Source organism: Chelmon rostratus, chromosome 6 (genome assembly GCF_017976325.1).
Source record: "Chelmon rostratus isolate fCheRos1 chromosome 6, fCheRos1.pri, whole genome shotgun sequence".
NCBI classification, from domain to species: Eukaryota; Metazoa; Chordata; class Actinopteri; order Chaetodontiformes; family Chaetodontidae; genus Chelmon; species Chelmon rostratus.
The window spans coordinates 19,426,702-19,439,232 of record NC_055663.1 but is presented as its reverse complement, the minus strand read 5'-3'; the positions used below and the strand labels follow the sequence as shown (position 1 = coordinate 19,439,232).

Genomic DNA, 12,531 nt, shown 5'->3' with positions numbered 1-12,531 from the left:
TTCCTGTCCATACCAGCCCTAAAGAGATCCTTAAAGAAATTTGGGATGTTATGACGGAGGACAAAATGCACAGTTCTCTGTGTAAAAATGTAGTCCACAGTTTATCTGAAGCTAATATGAGGCTTCAGCAGTCTGAGCTGGATAAATAAAGTAATTATTTTTCAAACGCTGAAGCATTTTAGATTGCCCCCAATGTCATAGAACAAAAAGGGAGGGGATCCGGTAATAAAATGACCATAACTTTGGGCGTGTGTGCATATGGGCACCTGCTGTTTGTTTTAAAAGAGACTTGAAAGATCATGAAACTCTATCCTTTAACTTTCATCACCTTTCAGATGTAAATGTTATGCAATTTTCAGTGTTACCATAAAACGTATTGATCATGGATGAATCTTTAAATTCAGTCTGTAACATATGAAATCCCCAAATTTTACCACAACCCATCACATGTTGTCTGTTTAAGTTTACAGGTGCAACTCAGCTAACAATGGCTGATACTGAGCTTTACTTCCAGTTCCTGAATTTGGAGCAGACAGACATCAGAGAAAGTCGGCTGGCTGCTCATACACAGGCTATACATTATGTTGTGGTTTGGACAGAGGAAGAGGTCACCACACAACAAGAGACAAAGGGAAGACAGAGACAACATGCTGTATACATTACATAGTGGTGGAAGAATAGATATTTAACTTAGGTAAAAGTAACTATACAGCAATGTAAGAATACTCCATTACAAGGAAAAGACCAGCACTAAGACCTATATTATCTGCAAAATTAGTAAAAAATACCAAAAGTTCAGCAGAAATAACAAACTTTGCAGTTATATGTTGTCATATATTACTTTATTGGTTTGTTAGTGCATCAGTTAATGAGCAGAATGTTTGGTAGCATTAGTCTGTAAGCCTTTGTTGCAGCCTTGTTAGTTTTGTTATTTTAGTGGCTCCAAACCCAGGGGTCAAACCCTGTCCAAAAGGGATTTGTGCGGGGAAGAAGGAAACAAAAACAAAAATCTGTTAGAAATATTTCTTTTTGTGAAATATGGGCTATTTTGACAAGTGGCCTCAAATATACACTAATTTTTTTATTTAGGATTTAATCGTATTTTAGAAGCTTATCACATCAGATAAATGTGGTGAAGTAAAAGTATGAAGTAACATAAAATGGAAACACAAAATTGTAGGTCTTTTGAATGACTGTTATCGCATTATGTTTACTGTGAATAGAGGTGCAAAGTAACCAAGTTGGTACTTGTGTACAGTTCTGCTGTACTTTTTTCTTACTTTTACTTTTTTCCATTTTCATTTTATGCAAGTTTTTACTTCCACCCCACAACATTCTGGAGAGAAATGTTTTACTTTTTACTCCACTTATTTGATTGATTTGATTTGATAGTTGTGTAAAAAACAAATAAAGAGGATGTGAAGACTTGCTAATCCTTTTTGACATATACTCAGTTGAAAACAGTACAAAGACAATATTTTTTAACACTTTTGTAAATATCTGCTTATTCTGAATTTGATGGCAGCAACATGTTTCAAACAAGTTGGGACAGGAGCAACAAAAGACTGGGAAAGTTGTGGAACGCTCCTGTAACACCTGTTTGGAACATTCCACAGGTAAACAGATTGGTAACAGGTGATAGTATCATGATTGGGTATGAAAGGAGCACCCTGGAAAGGCTTAGTCGTACACCAGCAAGGATGGAGTGAGGTTCAACACTTACTTCAACACTTACTGATTGTATAAAAGATATCACTATATGGCCTGCGAAACCATTCAAACACAGTTTGTTTGAAAATGATTGCACCCTGTTTTTATTTACCTTTCACACAGCATCCCAACTTTTTAGGAATCAGGGTTGTAGTTACTTTGTAAGGCTGCATCCTTGATACAAGATATAAATGAACTAATAGCCTAAATTATGTCATATTATTAAAGGTTAATGAGCCCCACCCTTACCAGCTGCTACATTAAGGTGATGTACACATTAAAGCATCACTAATTGTAATCAGCAATGCAAACTATATATTACATGCATCAAATTCTCAAATTGGGCTATTTTGCACAACGAGTAGTTGTACTTTAAGTACTTATAAGTATATTTAGATACTCCTACTAGTGTAAATAGTAAGAATTTAAATGCAGGAATTTTACTCGTAACAGAGTATTTTTACACTCTACTTACACTACACCCCAGAAACAAACTAGCGTTTGTTTTTTTACTGTGCAACACATTAATGGTGTTAGTCCCTGTATTACGGTATAGACAATCAAACATGCGGTTTCGTGTGAGCGCCGGTCATTACGGTAGTGCCCGGCGCTCGTGGACTGTTTGCTGCTCTGGGCTGTGAGGGAGCACGAGCTGTACGCGGTGCCGCCACACTGTCCACACGGTCTGCTCACTGGACGGCTAACGTTACACTCTGAAGCACGCTCAGGAGACCCCTCCGCTTCTCGCTGTAAGTTACACACAAATTCAGTGCTTTTATATATATATCGCAAGTACCGTCTTTCCCTCGAACTATTTTTACTTTAAGAAGCTCTGTTTCCTATCCGCTCTCGCCTCGGAGAGTTAACTCCTTGCTAAAAAATAAGTATTTTCGCGCTGCGTGTTGTCGACCTGTTCTGTGAGAGATGTTTTATTTCATGCGGCGGTTGAGTTGTTGCGTTCAATTTTCTCAAAAGTGTGGGAAACATAACAAAAGCTTGGGAAAATCCTATCAGTGAAATGTAACGTTAAAGAAAACTCGTATCTTTATCAAGAAGATAAACTTCTTTATTTATTCGTTATTTATTTTTATCGTTTGGCTCTGTAACCGTATTAACGGCTGAGCTGCGACACCCCACCCAGCGACTGTGAAGTTATTCAGCAGCCAGAGGTTAACATTAGCGAGCAACTAATTATTACCCAGTTAAGAGCCTGGAAAAATGTGCTGTCATTATTGAACATGGCAGAGGAGGACGTTTACATAGTCCGTGTTATATTGCTGCGTTTCACCGACCAAAATCCCTCAAAATGTTACATTTTCAAAAGGAGGTGGTATGGTTGGCTGCTTACTAAATGAAAGTGGATTAACCGGTGTGGTAGCACAGCAAGAGCCACAACAGCCACCGATGTCTGGATGTTTCAGCAGTAGAAATTGCCCAGTTAGAGCAGCACTAGACATTATTTAGCTTAACAAAAAATGTCACCAGCTGTGTTATCACAACCAGGAAGGGGAGTCACCCAGAGTAAAGTGCTGTAATGTTTGTATAAACATTAAACGGTGTATGTCCCTGTACGCAGGTCTTATTTATATGACTGAATTCCCCCTGAAATTGTAATTGAAGTTAATGGTGCGTTGAAATATTTGCTGTTCTTTGACATGTGAATCATCAAGAGTGAGTCTGCTTAACACCTAGCAGTCCAGGCGAGTGTTTTGGTATGTCAAGACTTGTCCCAGGTGCTGTTCAGCAATGCTTCAGCACTCTCAGTCAACATTTTCATTTCGTCATTTTGCCAGCGCTGTGAAATAACTAACAGAGTAATGCAGGGAAAGTCTCAGTCCTGTTTCCCTGGGGCTTGTTCATAGGATGGCTGAAATTTGAGACTAACTTATTCTCCGACCTCCTTTTAATGAATGAACAGACAATGAACAGTAGCGTTTTTCCCTCAGAATGACTCCAGTGTTAAATGTAGTGTGCATCGACATGCCCACATTTGTAATGCCACAAGCATTTTAACTCAAATCCTAACCCATGATGCTGGCTATGGTCAAACAGAAGCCAATAACATGAGGGAAGTGACAGGGTGCCTGTTGCATTCCTTATGTCTCAAAATGAAAAATGAGTCTTAGAATATGGACACAAATGAGGGATTTTTCTACCCCTCAGTATGAAGCCTTGTAAATTACATATTTGGTGTGTCTTCTTCATGAACAAACCTTATTCTCAGCAGTCGTACTGTTTTTCTCTAATCGCCTTGTGATCAGGAATCAACGTGTCATCCAGGCTCTGTGGGCGGGCGGGGGATTCTAATTGGCTGAGGAAATAGGAAAGATGAAACAGGGCTTCCTTCTCTGTTTTTGTGCCCATGGTGACAAAGTTTTCAGCTTTGTGGAAAATGAAACATTGGTGTGGAGTGGGCAGCAGTGGATGTCTGTTGAGGATACTGTGGCTGTGCTGATGGAGCCATCAGCAGTTTTTTCTGGCTTGACGTATGTGTTCAACAGCATCTCTGTCCTTTTAACCAAAGCAGGCATGATCAAACCATTAGATATTTTCACTGTTAACATACTAGCACTCCACTTTCTGAATGCAGGAGTGGCTCTGGTAAATGGGTCAGATCTGGCCTGATGTTGACCTTTTCAGACTGTTTTCTTTTTCCATGAACGCTTGTCACTGCAGGATATTGTTACCTCAGCCAACCTCAAAGACTCTTTCAGCTTTAGTTGCAAGCTCTTCTCACTAATGGCTCTCATGCAGAGCAACAGCACAGCTCTGTGTGTCACCCAGAAGTGGCACACATGTCTTACAACTGTACTTAATAACTGTCTGAACCATTGAAATATTACATTATATTAGGACCTCCTTATTCAACAGGGCAGATTCACTGTGGGCGTACTATTGATGGTAACAGTACTATATTTTCTACAAAACTGAGTGGAAAAAGAATTGTTTCTCTTTGTAAGTTTTGAATGTGTCCCCGTACACGCCACCAGACCGCATAGAGTGCTAACCTGGTCTCAGTGGAGCCAGCCTCTATGGCTGAACTGATCCATAGAGAGTTCGGCAGTAGCATACATAGATGGCTATGTGTCTTTGTGCAGTTCCGTGTGAAGAGGCACAGAGGCAGGCAGCGGCAGTGAGCACAGCCCTGGGCACTCCCTCGGGCCCTTCACACACACTCTTGGCATGCTGCATGTTGGGCAGCCAAAGCACATGGTGACCGCTTTTTTTTGTTTTAACCCCTCAGTAATACTTAACACTTACATTCACAAGACTGTCCACAAAATATGCAACAAATTGTAATTATTACAGTTGTTGAGTTAATTTTTAGTTCAGCTGCAAACATGTACACGTACATGAGTAGGCCATTGAAAGTGTGACGGCAGTATTTATGCTGCCTGAAGTGCAGTAGCACAAGGTGATTTAGCTCTCAACAGTGACTGTTAGGGATCTTTTTCTCAAGACTTTGTTTTTTATTACTGATTTTTAGAGACTCAGAATAGTTAGAACATGCTTTTTTTTCTTCTTTTTTTGCAATCACAGCTCAATGTGGATGTCTAACATTATTTTGGTAATTGTCACTAGCAACAAATATGATTTATCTCAGCAAAATTGTGGCATTAGAATGGTGTATATTTAGTGTCATCTTTCTGCACTGACTTCTGGTCTGTCTCTAGGGACTACTGTGTACCAGCAATATTCTCCTGCCAATAAGGATGACTCTCTTCCTTTCACTGTTAATTTCCTACTCTCTGGTGTGACAGTAGGTTAGCCATAGCCTTTAATAAAGACCCTACAGCAGATGTGCTTGTATTTCCAGTGGACAAGATTAGAGAAGCTAAGACCATATGTTGCTTTCAGGCTTTGCTGTTTTATGGCAGTGATGGGCTGCCCAACTCATTAATTACATTCTGGGGAAGGCAGAAAAGCAATTCCATTGTTGAGTGGTGGCAAACGCTGTAGACAATTTCAGTGTATATTTGGCAAATCATTTCCCTCAGGCAGTTCCAGCTGTCTGCATAAACTCAGCAAAATCTCATTTAGGATTCATTATCTTTGATAACCCCTTTACTTATATTGTAATGTTGTACAACATGTGGTGATATCTTTTGTTTAACTTGCTTGTATCCTCGTTTGGTTGCTCAAAAATATTAATGTGGCTTCCTTGGGACATTTAAAAGAGAAGAAAAGACAGTCTTTTCATCAAAAAATACCATAATTTTCTATTGTCAGGTAAACTTTAGGGAAGAGTGGAGTAGTGATGGCAGCAGCAGCATAAACATCATCTTCAGCTGGGGTCAGGAGAGAGATGTGAACTCCACATCTAATAGTATCTGTATTGAGGAAGTGAAAGTTTTGTTTTGTCACAGTTTGACTATTTCTAATTCTGAAAAGAAGTTGTTTTTTTTACTAAAAGGCCTACAGCCGCCCGAAATGAGGAATATACCAGGCTGTGCCATGCTGTGGAGACTGGTTGTTTGGAGTCTGTATCTATTCATGCTCACAGTGGAGCATTGTGATTGTTTTAGCTGTGCGTGTGTGTGCGAGAGAGAGAGAGAGAGATCTTTGAATTTTTTTTGAATATGGTTTCACATTTCCCCCTTGCCATTTGGACAAAGTCACCTTTCAGTTCCCCTCAGCAGCACTCAGACACATCACATCTAACATTTTCAACACTTGCATAGTATGTCTGGGTAACTGACCTCCTGGCAACCTTTTACTAGAAGCACTAAACTGCTGAAGTCTGATCATGGGAATTGAAATATTCCTGCTGCTGAATGTTAGGAATTGAGCGGCAGCTTTGTCTCTCCATACGCTCACCCTATCACCTCAGAGTCATCCCCATTCAGGTTGCTTAATCCCTCTCCTACAGGCGTTCTGTCTTTTTCATTTACTCGCTGATTCCATTTAGACACTGGAACTCAGCAGCAGCTCATCACAATTGGTTCCCACTGAACTGACAAGTGTTGCAAGTATACTGCATAATGGATCACTTAGCATGCTGGGTTCATCTAGAGGTGGCTTCACTTTAGTAGTTTCTCTGTGTCTGCCTTGTCATAGTTTGAAAAATTAGCTAAGTAATATAAAGCTGCAACTAATGATTATTTTCATTTTCAATGAATTTGTTGATTTTTTTCTCAATTAAGTAGACCCATTCAGATTGCTTCTTTTGCCTGACAAGCAATTCAAAACCCAAATATAATCAATATGATATCACAGAGGAATGATAATACAGGCAAATATTCAGAAGTGACAAGCTAAAGCCAGAGCATTATTGCCAAAAAAAAAAGAATAATCATTAACAGATTATCAGAATTGTTTTTTTATTTTGTGTTGATTGGCTAATCTCTTAATTGAATGAATGGATTATCATTTTCAGATGTATCTAAGACAGGCATGCAGAGAAGCAGACAAAGGTCCAAACCAGAAGTTTGTCTAGACTGTCAAATATGGCCGAAGAACACATTCAGCAGCAGCAGTGGTTGTCAGCAGAATAGATGGCCTTGGTCCAATTTGGCTGACCTTTGTTCAACAATATGTCTTTAAAGGGACTTTTCCTGTTGTTGTGGTTTAGATAAGGATGGAAATCTCATTCCTATAAGCAGTCCCAAAATAGTTTTCGTCTGAACTTTGTATGTCTGGTACAATCATGGATTCAGACCTTTCCTTTCAAAGATGGAGTTGTACCAATGTAACTGTCGAGACTGGTTTGTAGTGCACTCTCCAAGCCAGTGGTGCCCAGTCCCAGTATTCACATTTTCCTTCCAAGAAACACTACACACACTACATCATCAGCTGATCTCACTAATTAGTGAATTCTATATTCCTCCTCTGTCATTTTGAAGGGAATATATTTTTTTAAGTTATTGATGACAACCAGCCTGGATACCGTTTCATGGTAAAATCTGAAATTATACCATGTCCAAAATGTGTATCATCTACAGTGAGTTGTTTGAACTATACAGTGTTATAAACACTTAAGTAAAATGAGGATACTGGAAAATACTAATAGTTTTCGGACTGTGTATACTCTCCTGTATGTAATTAACAGAATTCAGACATGGTAGCTCAACAGCAGGGGCTCCTGTTTTATACCCTTTCACACCTGACATGCTGTGAAGAGTGATGCATGCTGGTGGTTCCAAGATGAAATGTCACCGATACGGCTGTCACATACACCCTGAACATCTGCACTATCTGCACTACATTCATATTGAATAGATGCAGTTTTTTATTTGAATTTTTTGAAGTTTTTATCACTCCAAGCATACTCTATTATTGTGCAAATAAAGTAGTAGTAAGTCACACTTCCTGAAGGATAAAGCATATTCAATGCAAATTAATGCAAATGCATGCTAACACCCTAGCCACCCTGTTGTGCAAAATTATAGAAATCCAAGATAATGTATAATTCTGCCTTGAAGTGAATTTAGCCCTGCACACAACACATATTAGACACACACACGCACACGCACACACATAAACACACACACACACCTTTCCTCAGCATAAGAGCTCAAGCATTGGTCAAAGGTCAAAAATCAGGCATTTTGCCCACAGAGTAAAATACTATTCCCATAATAATGCCACACAGTAGCCCCCAAATTGTGCTCACATCTTGCATTCTAACACATTAGCTTTGGTTAGTGTTGATACATTTTGTTTTTATTTTTACCTTTAAAACTGCATCCGCGTCCATTAATTTTGTTTTTAAGGAATCAAACAAAGCTCCTCAGTAGTGCAGCAAAAATGTTTCACAAAGAGTTTTCTAGTTGAGGTGCCCTACCTTGAATGAAGACTCTGCTCATGTTAGAAGTTATCAGATTTTTCACACAGCAAATTCTACCTATTTATATTTAGATTGTTTAAACTACCATTTAGTAATTTATCTGAGCAAGTGATTGATCAATCTCATTGTATGTTTGCTTCATGGTAATTAATCAAAGCAGTATGTGTACTGTTAGCCATTGAAGTTTTTACAAATTGAGAAAAATAGTGACAGACAGCTCAATTGGTCACAGTCAGGTGCTGATGTGTGAGGGAAAAAAGTTAGCGCTGCTGCTGAAGTTGTTTTCCACCTCTGCCAATCGATTTCTTGCCTTGTGAAGCTTTGGGGATCGCTTCATCAATGACATGCAATTTGTTTTTTTTCTTTTCTACTATAAAATGTGCTTGCTGCTCTTAATAAATGTTTATTATGGTATTCTGCACGCTTACTTTTTCTGGCAATTTTCTGGCAGACCAAGGCAGACAGCCTGTATGTATTACCTCTTGAGGCCTGGCCAATTAGTCCATGTTGTAGTTAATTGACTTTCAGTGGAATAATATCTTGGTATGATCATATTTTATTGTTTTACAAAATTCTGTTGTCCAAATTTATGGTTCTTAGCGAATTGTGATTAAAAACTCACAAACTGTTTTACTAAAGTGTTTTGTATTAAATGTGGGAAAGTTTTGTTTGATCTAAAGCAATGGAAAAGTCGAAAATAATTAATTTGATTGAATATCAGTTTGGTTACTGTATGTCATTATGATGACATTTACCATATATAAATAAATATTTTAAACATTTTATTGATACAATGATTTTCACAACTGCAATATACAGTATTGCCCAGCCTTAATTCTATTTTACAGCTGTCAATTTTTTTTTGGATGATTGCTGGTTCTGGCAAGATTTCTGCCATTAATGAGACTGAAGTGAGCAACTTCTTAATATGGAAAGGTTTAATTTGCATCAAGATAGATTAAAGTCATGCAGTCACTGACAGGCTCTCGCCAAAGGAGTAAACTGAAGCCAATAGGGCCAGGAGACAAATGCAACCTTTTTCCCGATTAGATATCTACCTCATCATGCTCAAACATCAGCTGTTCTGTGTAGGCTTGATTTGCAGGTGACAAAGGTTGATTCCCTCATTTGTTTCTGTGTAAACTTAGCTGAGCCCTCATGGCATTTGTGGTGCTCGGTAAAAACCTGATTAGCAAGCTGCGTGGGTGTATTCACATTTACCAAGGGGCGGCTGTGGCATATCTGAAGATGAGTTAACAAAATAGAGTGTGACAAAAATTGGCAGTAATAGCCCAGTGGTAGAGAACCTTATTCTGGATGTCAGTAGAAAATATAAAAGTTTTATCTACAGAAATATTCAGAGCAAACATCACATACATGAGCACAAACACATTGTTCATGGTTTTATTCGATGGCCCCACTGTGAAAGTGAAAAGTGATCTTATTACCTTTAGTACCAAGCTGACTGAGCTTTTTCTGGCAGTCTAATATGGCTCGAATGCTTTTAGGCAAAAGGGTAATTTCCCTGCTTCAAGCGCCTTACACATGCACATATACTCATACAGAATTTAGGGATGTTTTGAAGAATTAGAGCTACTGCAATCTTTGGTCTAGAGTCAGACAAAACCAGTACCCACTGACCAACTAGTTGATGCTGAATGGCATGCTGTTTAGACGTACCTTGTGTTTTAAGGATTGCTTTGTATCGTCTGCAGACAAGAGATAGGTTTAAATTTTAGGGAAGCTGTAACATGCCATGTTCCAAGTATTGATTTTCTGTCACAGAGAACCTTTATCATTTGCACTCTGTCTGCCGTGTGGGAGGATGATGAACAAACAAATCACAGCTTCTGAATCGTAGCAAGAAAGGTATGTGCCTGTGCTTGTATGGATGCAGCTGCATTTATTGCACTGCTTGTGGAAGGTGCCATGTTTACTAATAGGGGGAATTGATTAAAGCTTTTCTGTCATTGCATCAGAGCTGAGTAACAGAACAATAACAGTCCAATGATATACTGAAATCAGGTTCTTTGCTTTAGCTAGAGGGATAGCTATAAGCTTGAAGACAATGCTCGTGTCAGGAGAACAGATCTGAGAGAAGACATTCAAACCTACTGACCTACGCAGGTGAATTATTGATGTTTGTATAAGGTGTGTATGTAATCAATCAACTAGCTATGGAAACAATTTTCCTTGTAAAGGACAAATAAATCTAAATCTTAGGTTGGGTAGAATTTAAATACTTGAGCGACAACCAAATTGTGTCTGTAATATTGAGTCTGCTTGGTCAGATTTTTTGTGGGTGTTTAGACAGAAAACATCCCTGTGTAGAGTTTGATGGCTTCTCAGATGCAAAAACATTGCACATCATCTTCTAATACTTTGAGATAAGATTTGAGCCAGGTTCAGCTTTTGGCCTATGCGTAGGTGCCCACTGAATAAACACAGTGGTCCTAATGAGGGGGCTGCGCTTTTTAATGCAGTACTGATATTGGTGCGAACATGGTCCAAGGCTTCTTTACTTATCAGATATTTCCTGATTTTCATTTTGTCACTAAAGAATGTATTTTATTGAGGGAAATTTTTATGCATAACAAATATGCATCAAGCTGTTTGGTGTACTTTGAAAAATCAAATAGGCAAAATCATCTTATCAATGATATAGAAGTGGTGCAGATTTCAGACACTGACACTGTGGTGTGCAAAGTAGACTGTCACAAGAAATTACTATAGTTGCGTAACCAACCTGCTGCAGCAGCTGCAACATAAACGTGCAGCGGAAGGGTAGTGTGCCATTTCTTCACTTCTTGATATTTATGAGAAAATGATGGCTATTGCTCTAAAGCCATTAAATTTGAGAACAGTCTCTATAATATCACCGATGATTTAGTTGACCCAGCTGCTTGTAAATTGTGAGACAGGTAGCACATTCATGGTAATTGCAGTCCCATTTGTTTTGCGTTTTCTTCATCGCTCTTGCAGTGTGAGCAATAGAAACAAGTGATTTGTCACACTCGCCAGACAGCAAAGTAAAGGTCTACATCATCAATCATTTTTGCTTGAAGAATGCGTGACTTTAAAATAAAAAAGAGCAATTTTTGGTGGATCAGTAACACTAGCCTAACTCGACCCAAGGGAAACATCTTCTCTGTCTCTTTCTGTGTTTGTGTATGTGTCATCACTATTATGTTAGAATGTAAACGGCCAGTTTTGTTTCTGAATGCAACCCTTTGTTATGTATACACAGCCATTTATCATGTAATGACTGAACCCTTTGGGGTTAGGACAGTGACTTTAAATGTTGGCATCAAAAATAAAATTTGGCATTAAAAACAAAAGCTGAACTGAAAAAGGAAACATTTGCAATGAAGCACTTATTGTGGAAATGCATTGTATTTGCACTGAAACATTCACATATCATTTTATTGTGATTTTTCTTTTGTATTTTGATGTGTTTTTCAACTTTCTGTGACCATTTTGACATGGAGAGGAAGGATTATATTTGCAAATGAGAAAACATTAGCAGTAATAGCTAAGCTTAGTGCTTGTTCCAGCAGATCTCTGCCAGACCAACATAGCATCAGTTAAAAGTTAATTTAAAGTCAGCCCGCTTCTATGTGGAAAAACAATGGCACAGTGAAACAGACTTAGCATACTTGGTCATATCAGAGGTTTAGGAGGGTCCAGAGAAGTGTGACAACAAGATGGAGTTGTGATGCTTGGCCTGGTGTGCATCTGGCCTAATACTGAAAAGCTGGTCTGCACCTACATACACACTAATGTTGATGTTGTTTGCTGTTACTGTGGAACCCTCTTCTAGGCTAATTTGAACTTTATGGGCAATAGAAATGCATTTATTGCTGTGTGAGCCTATGTACATCTGTGTGTGTGCATCCGTTATTATTGCAGTGTCTGGAATGATGTAACAAGCTCTCTTACACATGTTCAGGAGAGGCAGTGAGTTAATAACGGATATAAATGCAAACATTCAATAAAAATGAAAGACATGTGACTAGATGCAAATATAAATGACT

At 38.6% G+C, this 12,531-nt stretch overlaps 1 protein-coding gene across 1 annotated transcript in view; it reads left to right on the top strand.

Annotated features, from left to right (window-relative positions):
• Positions 1–2,344: 2,344 nt before the first annotated feature.
• LOC121608049 (tumor protein p53-inducible protein 11-like) overlaps positions 2,345–12,531 on the top strand; it is a 31,469-nt gene continuing 21,282 nt past the window's right edge. The window contains exon 1 of the mRNA XM_041939157.1: positions 2,345–2,459. The gene's annotated coding sequence lies outside the window, so the exon portion shown is untranslated. The remainder of the gene's footprint in view (positions 2,460–12,531) is intronic.